A 13019-nucleotide genomic window follows, 5' to 3' on the forward strand; every position below is an offset into this window, starting at 1 on the left:
GACGTGGTGCAGACCCCGGACTCCCACTGCCCTCAAAGGAAGGGCTGCCACAGCCACAGCAGCCCCTCAGCCCAGCGTGTCCTCCACACTGCCCCTCTGCTGGCTCAGGGGCCTCTGCAGGGCTTCTGGGTTGTGTGCAGGCCACAGGCCCCCAGAAGTACCCCCAGTGCTCCCCCCGCCACGACTGTCAGGGTGGGACGGTTCCTCTGTGGAGCAGAGCAGGACCCATGTGGCACTCAGGGGGCTGCTGCTGCTCTGCACCTTTGCCACCACTGAGAGCAAAGGTACCTGGCAGGAGCAAGGAGAGCTGACCAGCAGCTCCAGCAGCCCGCAGTGTCCCAGCCGCCACGGGTGGACTGCTTTCCTGGGCACTGGGCATCGTGGAGAAGTAGAGCTCCGAACCTCCCAGGGAGTGAGTGCCCCAAGAGATTGTGGCTCAGCTGCACACTCCCAGGGGATACCTGGGCTTCGCTCCTCCATACCAACACTGTGGGGCACAGACTTCCTACCTGTGACCTTTGGGGAAACACCCGGGAGCCTTAGGTTCCTCACATGGAGAAACGGGACTACCAGGAATCCTTCAGCTGAGACAGCCATGCTCACTCCAGGTCCTGGGACTGTAGGGAGGAAGGGAAGGTGGGAGGCAGCCAGGGATCTTGTCTTCCAAAGGCTCAAGCAAACATTTGTGCTCACCAGCCTGGCTCACTGCTCTGCGAAGGTCCTCCCCTCTGGTCTTTCTCTGTGCTTCAGGCAGGTCCTCCGCTCTGGTCCCCTGCACAATCTCCTCTCTGGTCCCAGCAGGTCCTCCTCTCTGGTCCCAGCAGGTCCTCCGCTCTGGTCCCCTGGACAATCTCCTCTCTGCTCCCAGCAGGTCCTCCTCTCTGGTCCCAGCAGGTCCTCCTCTCTGGTCCCAGCAGGTCCTCCTCTCTGGTCCCAGCAGGTCCTCCTCTCTGGTGCCCACTAGGTCCTCCTCTCTGGTCCCAGCAGGTCCTCCTCTCTGCTCCCAGCAGGTCCTCCTCTCTGGTCCCAGCAGGTCCTCCTCTCTGGTCCCAGCAGGTCCTCCTCTCTGCTCCCAGCAGGTCCTCCTCTCTGGTCCCAGCAGGTCCTCCTCTCTGGTCCCAGCAGGTCCTCCTCTCTGGTCCCAGCAGGTCCTCCTCTCTGGTCCCAGCAGGTCCTCCTCTCTGGTCCCCTGGAGAATCTCCTCTCTGCTCCCAGCAGGTCCTCCTCTCTGGTCCCAGCAGGTCCTCCTCTCTGGTCCCAGCAGGTCCTCCTCTCTGGTCCCAGCAGGTCCTCCTCTCTGGTCCCAGCAGGTCCTCCTCTCTGGTCCCAGCAGGTCCTCCTCTCTGGTCCCCTGGACAATCTCCTCTCTGGTCCCAGCAGGTCCTCCTCTCTGCTCCCAGCAGGTCCTCCTCTCTGGTCCCAGCAGGTCCTCCTCTCTGGTCCCAGCAGGTCCTCCTCTCTGGTCCCCTGGACAATCTCCTCTCTGCTCCCAGCAGGTCCTCCTCTCTGCTCCCAGCAGGTCCTCCTCTCTGGTCCCAGCAGGTCCTCCTCTCTGGTCCCCTGGACAATCTCCTCTCTGGTCCCAGCAGGTCCTCCTCTCTGGTCCCAGCAGGTCCTCCTCTCTGGTGCCCACTAGGTCCTCCTCTCTGGTCCCAGCAGGTCCTCCTCTCTGCTCCCAGCAGGTCCTCCTCTCTGGTGCCCACTAGGTCCTCCTCTCTGCTCCCAGCAGGTCCTCCTCTCTGGTCCCAGCAGGTCCTCCTCTCTGGTCCCCTGGACAATCTCCTCTCTGCTCCCAGCAGGTCCTCCTCTCTGGTCCCAGCAGGTCCTCCTCTCTGGTCCCAGCAGGTCCTCCTCTCTGGTCCCAGCAGGTCCTCCTCTCTGGTGCCCAGCAGGTCCTCCTCTCTGGTCCCAGCAGGTCCTCCTCTCTAGTCCCAGCAGGTCCTCCTCTCTGGTCCCAGCAGGTCCTCCTCTCTGGTCCCAGCAGGTCCTCCTCTGTCGTCCCAGCAGGTCCTCCTCTCTGCTCCCAGCAGGTCCTCCTCTCTGGTCCCAGCAGGTCCTCCTCTCTAGTCCCAGCAGGTCCTCCTCTCTAGTCCCAGCAGGTCCTCCTCTCTGCTCCCAGCAGGTCCTCCTCTCTGGTCCCAGCAGGTCCTCCTCTCTGGTCCCAGCAGGTCCTCCTCTCTGGTCCCAGCAGGTCCTCCTCTCTGGTCCCAGCAGGTACTCCTCTCTGGTCCCAGCAGGTCCTCCTCTCTGCTCCCAGCAGGTCCTCCTCTCTGGTCCCAGCAGGTCCTCCTCTCTGCTCCCAGCAGGTCCTCCTCTCTGCTCCCAGCAGGTCCTCCTCTCTGGTCCCAGCAGGTCCTCCTCTCTGGTCCCAGCAGGTCCTCCTCTCTGGTCCCAGCAGGTCCTCCTCTCTGCTCCCAGCAGGTCCTCCTCTCTGGTCCCAGCAGGTCCTCCTCTCTGGTGCCCAGCAGGTCCTCCTCTCTGGTCCCAGCAGGTCCTCCTCTCTAGTCCCAGCAGGTCCTCCTCTCTGGTCCCAGCAGGTCCTCCTCTCTGGTCCCAGCAGGTCCTCCTCTGTCGTCCCAGCAGGTCCTCCTCTCTGCTCCCAGCAGGTCCTCCTCTCTGCTCCCAGCAGGTCCTCCTCTCTGGTCCCAGCAGGTCCTCCTCTCTAGTCCCAGCAGGTCCTCCTCTCTGCTCCCAGCAGGTCCTCCTCTCTGGTCCCAGCAGGTCCTCCTCTCTGGTCCCAGCAGGTCCTCCTCTCTGCTCCCAGCAGGTCCTCCTCTCTGGTCCCAGCAGGTCCTCCTCTCTGGTCCCAGCAGGTCCTCCTCTCTGCTCCCAGCAGGTCCTCCTCTCTGCTCCCAGCAGGTCCTCCTCTCTGGTCCCAGCAGGTCCTCCTCTCTGGTCCCAGCAGGTCCTCCTCTCTGCTCCCAGCAGGTCCTCCTCTCTGGTCCCAGCAGGTCCTCCTCTCTGGTCCCAGCAGGTCCTCCTCTCTGCTCCCAGCAGGTCCTCCTCTCTGCTCCCAGCAGGTCCTCCTCTCTGGTCCCCAGCAGGTCCTCCTCTCTGGTCCCAGCAGGTCCTCCTCTCTGGTCCCAGCAGGTCCTCCTCTCTGGTCCCAGCAGGTCCTCCTCTCTGGTCCCAGCAGGTCCTCCTCTCTGGTGCCCACTAGGTCCTCCTCTCTGGTGCCCACTAGGTCCTCCTCTCTGGTGCCCACTAGGTCCTCCTCTCTGGTGCCCAGCAGGTCCTCCTCTCTGGTCCCAGCAGGTCCTCCTCTCTGGTCCCAGCAGGTCCTCCTCTCTGGTCCCAGCAGGTCCTCCTCTCTGGTCCCAGCAGGTCCTCCTCTCTGGTGCCCACTAGGTCCTCCTCTCTGGTCCCCAGCAGGTCCTCCTCTCTGGTCCCAGCAGGTCCTCCTCTCTGGTCCCAGCAGGTCCTCCTCTCTGGTCCCAGCAGGTCCTCCTCTCTGGTGCCCACTAGGTCCTCCTCTCTGGTGCCCAGCAGGTCCTCCTCTCTGGTGCCCACTAGGTCCTCCTCTCTGGTGCCCAGCAGGTCCTCCTCTCTGGTCCCAGCAGGTCCTCCTCTCTGGTGCCCACTAGGTCCTCCTCTCTGGTGCCCAGCAGGTCCTCCTCTCTGGTCCCAGCAGGTCCTCCTCTCTGGTGCCCACTAGGTCCTCCTCTCTGGTCCCAGCAGGTCCTCCTCTCTGGTGCCCACTAGGTCCTCCTCTCTGGTGCCCAGCAGGTCCTCCTCTCTGGTGCCCAGCAGGTCCTCCTCTCTGGTCCCAGCAGGTCCTCCTCTCTGGTCCCAGCAGGTCCTCCTCTCTGGTGCCCACTAGGTCCTCCTCTCTGGTGCCCAGCAGGTCCTCCTCTCTGGTCCCAGCAGGTCCTCCTCTCTGGTCCCAGCAGGTCCTCCTCTCTGGTGCCCACTAGGTCCTCCTCTCTGGTGCCCAGCAGGTCCTCCTCTCTGGTCCCAGCAGGTCCTCCTCTCTGGTGCCCACTAGGTCCTCCTCTCTGGTCCCCAGCAGGTCCTCCTCTCTGGTCCCAGCAGGTCCTCCTCTCTGGTGCCCACTAGGTCCTCCTCTCTGGTCCCCAGCAGGTCCTCCTCTCTGGTCCCAGCAGGTCCTCCTCTCTGGTCCCAGCAGGTCCTCCTCTCTGGTGCCCACTAGGTCCTCCTCTCTGGTGCCCACTAGGTCCTCCTCTCTGGTGCCCAGCAGGTCCTCCTCTCTGGTCCCAGCAGGTCCTCCTCTCTGGTCCCAGCAGGTCCTCCTCTCTGGTGCCCACTAGGTCCTCCTCTCTGGTGCCCAGCAGGTCCTCCTCTCTGGTCCCAGCAGGTCCTCCTCTCTGGTGCCCACTAGGTCCTCCTCTCTGGTCCCCAGCAGGTCCTCCTCTCTGGTCCCAGCAGGTCCTCCTCTCTGGTGCCCACTAGGTCCTCCTCTCTGGTCCCAGCAGGTCCTCCTCTCTGGTGCCCACTAGGTCCTCCTCTCTGGTCCCCAGCAGGTCCTCCTCTCTGGTCCCAGCAGGTCCTCCTCTCTGGTGCCCACTAGGTCCTCCTCTCTGGTCCCCAGCAGGTCCTCCTCTCTGGTCCCAGCAGGTCCTCCTCTCTGGTGCCCACTAGGTCCTCCTCTCTGGTCCCAGCAGGTCCTCCTCTCTGGTCCCAGCAGGTCCTCCTCTCTGGTCCCAGCAGGTCCTCCTCTCTGGTGCCCAGCAGGTCCTCCTCTCTGGTGCCCAGCAGGTCCTCCTCTCTGGTCCCAGCAGGTCCTCCTCTCTGGTCCCCAGCAGGTCCTCCTCTCTGGTCCCAGCAGGTCCTCCTCTCTGCTCCCAGCAGGTCCTCCTCTCTAGTCCCAGCAGGTCCTCCTCTCTGGTGCCCACTAGGTCCTCCTCTCTGGTCCCAGCAGGTCCTCCTCTCTGGTCCCAGCAGGTCCTCCTCTCTGGTGCCCACTAGGTCCTCCTCTCTGGTGCCCACTGGGTCCTCCTCTCTGGTGCCCACTAGGTCCTCCTCTCTGGTGCCCACTAGGTCCTCCTCTCTGGTCCCAGCAGGTCCTCCTCTCTGGTCCCAGCAGGTCCTCCTCTCTGGTCCCAGCAGGTCCTCCTCTCTGGTCCCAGCAGGTCCTCCTCTCTGGTGCCCACTAGGTCCTCCTCTCTGGTCCCCAGCAGGTCCTCCTCTCTGGTCCCAGCAGGTCCTCCTCTCTGGTCCCAGCAGGTCCTCCTCTCTGCTCCCAGCAGGTCCTCCTCTCTGGTCCCAGCAGGTCCTCCTCTCTGCTCCCAGCAGGTCCTCCTCTCTGCTCCCAGCAGGTCCTCCTCTCTGCTCCCAGCAGGTCCTCCTCTCTGCTCCCAGCAGGTCCTCCTCTCTGGTCCCAGCAGGTCCTCCTTCTGGTGCCCAGCAGGTCCTCCTCTCTGGTCCCAGCAGGTCCTCCTCTCTGGTGCCCACTGGGTCCTCCTCTCTGGTCCCAGCAGGTCCTCCTCTCTGGTCCCAGCAGGTCCTCCTCTCTGGTGCCCACTAGGTCCTCCTCTCTGGTCCCCAGCAGGTCCTCCTCTCTGGTCCCAGCAGGTCCTCCTCTCTGGTCCCAGCAGGTCCTCCTCTCTGCTCCCAGCAGGTCCTCCTCTCTGCTCCCAGCAGGTCCTCCTCTCTGGTCCCAGCAGGTCCTCCTCTCTGGTCCCAGCAGGTCCTCCTCTCTGGTGCCCAGCAGGTCCTCCTCTCTGGTCCCAGCAGGTCCTCCTCTCTGGTCCCAGCAGGTCCTCCTCTCTGGTGCCCACTAGGTCCTCCTCTCTGGTCCCAGCAGGTCCTCCTCTCTGGTGCCCACTAGGTCCTCCTCTCTGGTGCCCACTAGGTCCTCCTCTCTGGTGCCCAGCAGGTCCTCCTCTCTGGTCCCAGCAGGTCCTCCTCTCTGGTCCCAGCAGGTCCTCCTCTCTGGTCCCAGCAGGTCCTCCTCTCTGGTGCCCACTAGGTCCTCCTCTCTAGTCCCAGCAGGTCCTCCTCTCTGGTCCCAGCAGGTCCTCCTCTCTGGTCCCAGCAGGTCCTCCTCTCTGGTCCCAGCAGGTCCTCCTCTCTGGTCCCAGCAGGTCCTCCTCTCTGGTCCCAGCAGGTCCTCCTCTCTGGTCCCAGCAGGTCCTCCTCTCTGGTGCCCACTAGGTCCTCCTCTCTGGTCCCAGCAGGTCCTCCTCTCTGGTGCCCACTAGGTCCTCCTCTCTGGTCCCAGCAGGTCCTCCTCTCTGGTCCCAGCAGGTCCTCCTCTCTGGTGCCCACTAGGTCCTCCTCTCTGGTCCCCAGCAGGTCCTCCTCTCTGGTCCCAGCAGGTCCTCCTCTCTGGTGCCCAGCAGGTCCTCCTCTCTGGTCCCAGCAGGTCCTCCTCTCTGGTCCCAGCAGGTCCTCCTCTCTGGTGCCCACTAGGTCCTCCTCTCTGGTCCCAGCAGGTCCTCCTCTCTGGTGCCCACTAGGTCCTCCTCTCTGGTGCCCACTAGGTCCTCCTCTCTGGTGCCCAGCAGGTCCTCCTCTCTGGTCCCAGCAGGTCCTCCTCTCTGGTCCCAGCAGGTCCTCCTCTCTGGTCCCAGCAGGTCCTCCTCTCTGGTGCCCACTAGGTCCTCCTCTCTAGTCCCAGCAGGTCCTCCTCTCTGGTCCCAGCAGGTCCTCCTCTCTGGTCCCAGCAGGTCCTCCTCTCTGGTCCCAGCAGGTCCTCCTCTCTGGTCCCAGCAGGTCCTCCTCTCTGGTCCCAGCAGGTCCTCCTCTCTGGTCCCAGCAGGTCCTCCTCTCTGGTGCCCACTAGGTCCTCCTCTCTGGTCCCAGCAGGTCCTCCTCTCTGGTGCCCACTAGGTCCTCCTCTCTGGTCCCCAGCAGGTCCTCCTCTCTGGTCCCAGCAGGTCCTCCTCTCTGGTGCCCACTAGGTCCTCCTCTCTGGTCCCCAGCAGGTCCTCCTCTCTGGTGCCCAGTAGGTCCTCCTCTCTGGTGCCTAGCAGGTCCTCCTCTCTGGTCCCAGCAGGTCCTCCTCTCTGGTCCCAGCAGGTCCTCCTCTCTGCTCCCAGCAGGTCCTCCTCTCTGGTGCCCAGCAGGTCCTCCTCTCTGGTGCCCAGCAGGTCCTCCTCTCTGGTGCCCACTAGGTCCTCCTCTCTGGTCCCAGCAGGTCCTCCTCTCTGGTCCCAGCAGGTCCTCCTCTCTGGTCCCAGCAGGTCCTCCTCTCTGGTGCCCAGCAGGTCCTCCTCTCTGGTCCCAGCAGGTCCTCCTCTCTGGTCCCAGCAGGTCCTCCTCTCTGGTCCCAGCAGGTCCTCCTCTCTGGTGCCCACTAGGTCCTCCTCTCTGGTCCCAGCAGGTCCTCCTCTCTGGTCCCAGCAGGTCCTCCTCTCTGGTGCCCACTAGGTCCTCCTCTCTGGTCCCAGCAGGTCCTCCTCTCTGGTCCCAGCAGGTCCTCCTCTCTGGTGCCCACTAGGTCCTCCTCTCTGGTCCCCAGCAGGTCCTCCTCTCTGGTGCCCAGTAGGTCCTCCTCTCTGGTGCCTAGCAGGTCCTCCTCTCTGGTCCCAGCAGGTCCTCCTCTCTGGTACCCAGCAGGTCCTCCTCTCTGGTCCCAGCAGGTCCTCCTCTCTGGTGCCCACTAGGTCCTCCTCTCTGGTCCCCAGCAGGTCCTCCTCTCTGGTGCCCAGTAGGTCCTCCTCTCTGGTGCCTAGCAGGTCCTCCTCTCTGGTCCCAGCAGGTCCTCCTCTCTGGTACCCAGCAGGTCCTCCTCTCTGGTCCCAGCAGGTCCTCCTCTCTGCTCCCAGCAGGTCCTCCTCTCTGGTGCCCAGCAGGTCCTCCTCTCTGGTGCCCAGCAGGTCCTCCTCTCTGGTGCCCACTGGGTCCTCCTCCCTGGTCCCCAGCAGGTCCTCCTCTCTGGTCCCCAGTGGGTCTTCCTCTAGTCTCCTGCCAATTTTCCTTTCTGGTCTCAGTGGGTTTTTCTCTCTGGTTCTAGGCAGCTCTTTCTCTCTGGTTCCTGCAGGTCCACATCTTTGGTCTCCATATGGGCAGACTTGGTGCCACTGAAGACAGGGGGTGGAAGTGACAGGGCTGGAACAAGGTTGGAAATGCAGGACAACTTCCACATGCTCTGGAGGGCGGTCCCCTTTTAACCTGGATGCCATGCTGTGAGGTAGCCAAGGCCATGTGCGGAAGCTTGTGCTGGAGGTGCTGGCGAGTGCCTGCTGAGGGCCCCGGCTGCACCAGCCCCAGGAGCACAGCAGGAGAGAGGGAGGGAGGGACTGCACCAGCAGTCAGTGAAATCTGGGTTTCTACCTCAGCCTACAGTCATCCCCAGCTGACACCGAGGACAGCAGGGACCAGCTGTGCTGCCAAGCTCTACCCCAACTGCAGAAAAAGTGCTGTTGTTTTAATTAACTTCTGTGGTGCGTGTCGTATGGCAGGAGATGACTGAAAGGCAACAGGCTGGGCCCTGTGGGGCCCTGTGGGCTGTGAAAAGGACTGGGGCTAGAGGCAGAGCAGGGCCATGCACTGGCCACAGGAAACCAGGCATGGTGTGGCACGCCCTCACCAGCTCAGGAGGCTGGAGTGGGAAGGATGGCAAGTTTGAGGCCAACTTGGGCAACTTAGAAAAACCTTGTCTCAAAAGAAAAAATAAAAAAGGCTGGGATGTAGCTCAGTGGCAGAACTCCCCTGGGTTCATCCCCACCAAATAATAAAAATAATAATAATTTTAAATTTTAATATGATTTAAATGACCAGGGGGCATGTCTGTAAATGGTTGCCAGGGAGCAGGGAAAGCTGTCAAGGGAATCAGTCACTCATGTGGATAACCGTTAGGAACAGGGTAGTGGTGGTGGTGGTGAGCTGAATCCCACGAACCAGTGCAGGGTGAGGAGCTAAGATGGGTCTGCTTCAAAGCAGGGCACTGGGATAGGCGCGTGGAGAAGAGGGACAGGGTAGAGCCAGAGGACCCCAAGAAGGGCCTGCCTGGTGCTGGCTGGGCCTCACTCTGTGTCTTGAACCCAGGGCACTCTACCACGGAGCTTCACCCAGCCCTTTTTAAGATATTTCATTAGAGACAGGGTCTCGCTAAGTTGCTGAGCTGGCTGTGAACTCAGATCCTCTGGCCTCAGCCTCCCGAGCTGCTGGGACGACAGGCATGGGCCACTGTGCCAGGCCCTGGGGAGATCCCAGTTCTTCAGTAGGTCCTTCCATGTCACCGGTGGCTTGTCTGTCGTCCTGGACTCTAAGGAACCTGTTCAGGTCACCTGAGGCAGAGTCTGATGCCCTTTTGCTGTTTGGTGGGTGGAATCCAGAGCAGTGCTCTCCTGTCCCTCGGGACCACGGGCTCCACAGACCTCGCTGGGGAAGCTTCACCAACTTTGTGCCTCACCTTCTGATCTCCCATTCCTCCCTCGCTCACGGGTACCCTTTCTTCATTCCTGTGTTCCCTGATGCTTGAGATGGAGGCCAAGCCAGGCACCATGGTGCCCCTGTGTCAAGCAGCCGTCCAGGAGGCTGAGGCAGGAGAACCACAAGTTCAAGGCCAGCCTGGGCACCTTGGTCACCCTGCCTCAAAATGAAGTATATAAAGGGCTGGGGGACGGGCGTGGTGGCACATGCCTGTAACCCCAGTGGCTTGGCAGGCTGAGGCAGGAGGATGGTGAGTTCAAAGCCAGGCTCAGTAATTTAGCCAGGCGCTAAGAACTCAGTGAGACCCTGTCTCTCAATAAAATACAAGAAAGGGCTGGGTGTGGCTCAGTGGCCAAGCACCCCTGCATTCGATCCCCAGTACAGAGACAAAACAAAACAAAAACTAGTTGGCAGTTGAGTCCTCGCCTGAAGCTTCTTTCCCACCAGGCCTGGGTCCTGTGGCTTCTGGTGACATTGCTTTACCTGGTGTCCCACTGTCATGTTTTCACCTCATGAAATCCAAAGTCCTGCTAAGTTCCTTTGATTCTTCACCCGCTGGAAGTGTGCAGGTTTCCCGTGCCTGGGGATCTTGACTGACTCCCTGTCTCCGTCAGCTGTTCCCTGCTGTGACGAAAGGCCCACAGAACAACTGTGGAGGAGCACAGGTTCAGCCAGGGGCTCAGGTTTCCACAGGCTCCATTCCTCGGGGCCCAGGTGAGGCAGGAGACCATGCAGAAGAGTGTGGTGGAGGGAAGCAGCTCACGTGGTGACCAGGGAGCAGACAACGAGAGACTCCACTCTCCAGATACACAGTATATACATATCCTAACAGCCTGGCCCCCAGCGAGCCACCTCCTCAGTGACCACGCAGCTCGTCCATCGGGGTGGATTCACATGGGGTCAAGACTCTACAACCCGATCGTTTCTCCTCGGCACCTTCCTGCACTGTCCCACCCAGGAGCCTCTGGGGACACCTCATCTAGGCCCTGACATCTCAGCCAGAACATGGTTCATGTGCTTTTACTCCATGTTCCTGAGTGTTGTTTTATGGCGCAGAACGTGGGCTGTCCTGGAAATGCTCCTGAGCACGTTCTGTGGGCGTGGTGGGAAGTTCTGGAACCTGTGGAGCCCGTCTCCGTCTCCGTTGTGCCCCGGGTGGGCTGCCTCTCTTCTGGTCACATCACAGCTGAGAGGCGCTGGTCCCTGTGACTGTGGATTCATTTCTTCTTGCAGTTCATCAGCTTACTTCCTGTGATGACACTCCACCCTTGTTGGCCTTTATTACCGTCAGTTACCCTCCCATCCCTGGTAACGCTTGGGCTCTAAGATCTACCCAATGTACTACTAATTCATCTTTTTAATTTTTTTTGTTTTTATAGATGGATAAATAAAATATCTTTATTTTATTTATTTATTTTTATGTGGTGCCAAGGATGGAAGCCAGGGCCTCACACGTGCTAGGCAAGCGCTCTACCGCTGAGTTACAAGGAAAGCCATTAAATCGTCTTTTGATTGGTGTTTGCATGTATGTCTATTCATGTTTAAACTGTGAATCCTTTTACATCTTCATATACAAGTAGGCTTTTCTGGGCATGTAGTCTCATCTTACTTTTTTAATACAATCACATCTTCTCTGCCTCCCAAATAGGATTTTTTTTAATTTATTCATTTACTTATTTACATTGGCACTGGGGATTGAAGCGACGGATACTCCCCCACTCTGCCTCTTATGAGCGCGGCCACCCACTGCCAACGCCATCCAGGCGGCCCTTCCAGGAACCACCAACCCGAAATCCCTCCTCCGGAACTTCCCCAACCAACGCAAGAACTCCAAAGTAGCGGGTGCCCCCCCCAGGCGGAAAGCAGGGGTCTAATATACAATTGAATACGCAGCTTAACATAGCCATCATCATCTCAATGGCTCGCTGGCGGCACCTCTCAACAGCTCCCTTCTGGCAAAAATGCCAGGCCTCATTCCGACTTGGCTGTGGCTCTCAGCAACCCACCACTGTGCATGCTGATGGGGTTTGTGCTTCTGTACATGTATGCCACGGACCGACATGATCTGGCCAACATCCTTCCCCAGCACTTCCTCCCCCTGGTTCTGGGAAGGCGCTCCTTTCTGGCCTCAGAATTCTCTGTTCCCTTGCTCTCTCTGGGTGCTTGAGGGTGCTGCTGCGGGGTCTTTTGCTCTGTGCTCTGGTCCCGTGAGCAGACTGCTGTCAGACTGTGTTCTCTATAGACAGTGTGTTTCTCCAGCTGCCTTGAAGTTCGTGGAGCCTCGTGGATCTGGGGGTCTCTCGTTCCCATAAACTGGAAATATTTTAGCTGTCACATTGAAGACATTTCTGCCCCTGCTTCAGCGACCAGCTGCAATGCACAGCTCACTGATGTTCTGCTTCCCGAACTCCCTGTTGTCATTTAGGGTGGTCCCCAGTGCAGTCTCGGGGCACACGTGTCTTTTTCCACGTGATCCACCTGCTGCACCTTTACCAGGTGGATCTGGGTTTCTACCTACCTGGCACGGCGTTGCTTCTGATGGATCACAGGCCACACTTGCTGGTTCTACTCCATCTCACTCCCAGCGGGTCTTGCAGGGCTGCTCTTTCTCCACACTGGTTTGCTTCTCTGAACACCTGCTGAATTCTGAGTAAGTGTCATTAGGTGGGTTTTACTTCCCTGGATCCCCTCATAAATGTGCATGAGCTCTTTTCGGGGCATGTTAAGCCACTTGGGAAATGGTTGGCCCTTCTGTGCCTTCCAAAGTTTTCCAGGCTTTGTTGGGTAGGCCCGAGCAGCTCCCACTCTTGGGCTGGGCTTCCCACTATTGCAACAGACTACCTGATGCTGTGTGGGCCTCCTGGCCTGGTGCTGGGCTGAGCACTATCCCTGGACCCGGGTGAGGTCAAGGGCTGCTCCTTCCTGTGCTATCAGATGGCACCTCCCTGGACCCAGGCTCCCTCAGCTGCACATTGGAGGGGAGCCCTCTGCAGACTTCAGTGCTCCCTCTGTGCAGCCCCTGCTCTCTAGCAGTCTGCCCTAGAGCCTTGGCCCCATCTCCACCTCTGCGGACTCTGGGCTCTGCCTGTGCCTCCTCCCTCACCAGGGCCCAGAACCCGCTGCAGGCCGTAAACTGAGCCTCCCCCAGGGCCTGCTGTCTTTAGGTGCCTGCGGTCTAGTGTCTAACATGTGTCTGGTACGTTTTAAACTTCTTAGTTGTTTTAGTGGAGAGTAGCCCTGGCCCCTGTTAGTTCATCTTGGCTGGAAACAGGGATTCTGACGTTTGATATCCAAGGCTTCCTGGGGAGGCCACTAGTCAGTGCAGCCGTCAGTCTCCTCCGCCCTGCGTTTCATGTCCTGTAACAATAAAGCTATTCACATAACAACCTCACGTCTGGCCAAGAGAGTGGCGTGATCACTGATGGGCCTCGGGGCCTCATATAACTTTAATCGGAAGGGGAGCATCAAACAGAGGCTGAGAAATAGCTCCCGCTGCCAAACCAGCTCTTTACCTGGAGGAGAAACAAAGGAGGGCTGGGGAAGAGCCAAGGGTTTCCACCGTTTCTGAAAAGTCAAGAAGAGTGAGGCAAAATGTCTGTCCAGGTGTTGTGGGAGCCGCCCACGTGGCCCAGGTGTCCTCTGTCACGTGGCCCAAGATGAAGAGGAGCTCTCCACCCTGG

This window comes from Spermophilus citellus, assembly GCF_964194105.1.
Source record: "Spermophilus citellus genome assembly, chromosome: 12".
Classification (NCBI taxonomy): domain Eukaryota; kingdom Metazoa; phylum Chordata; class Mammalia; order Rodentia; family Sciuridae; genus Spermophilus; species Spermophilus citellus.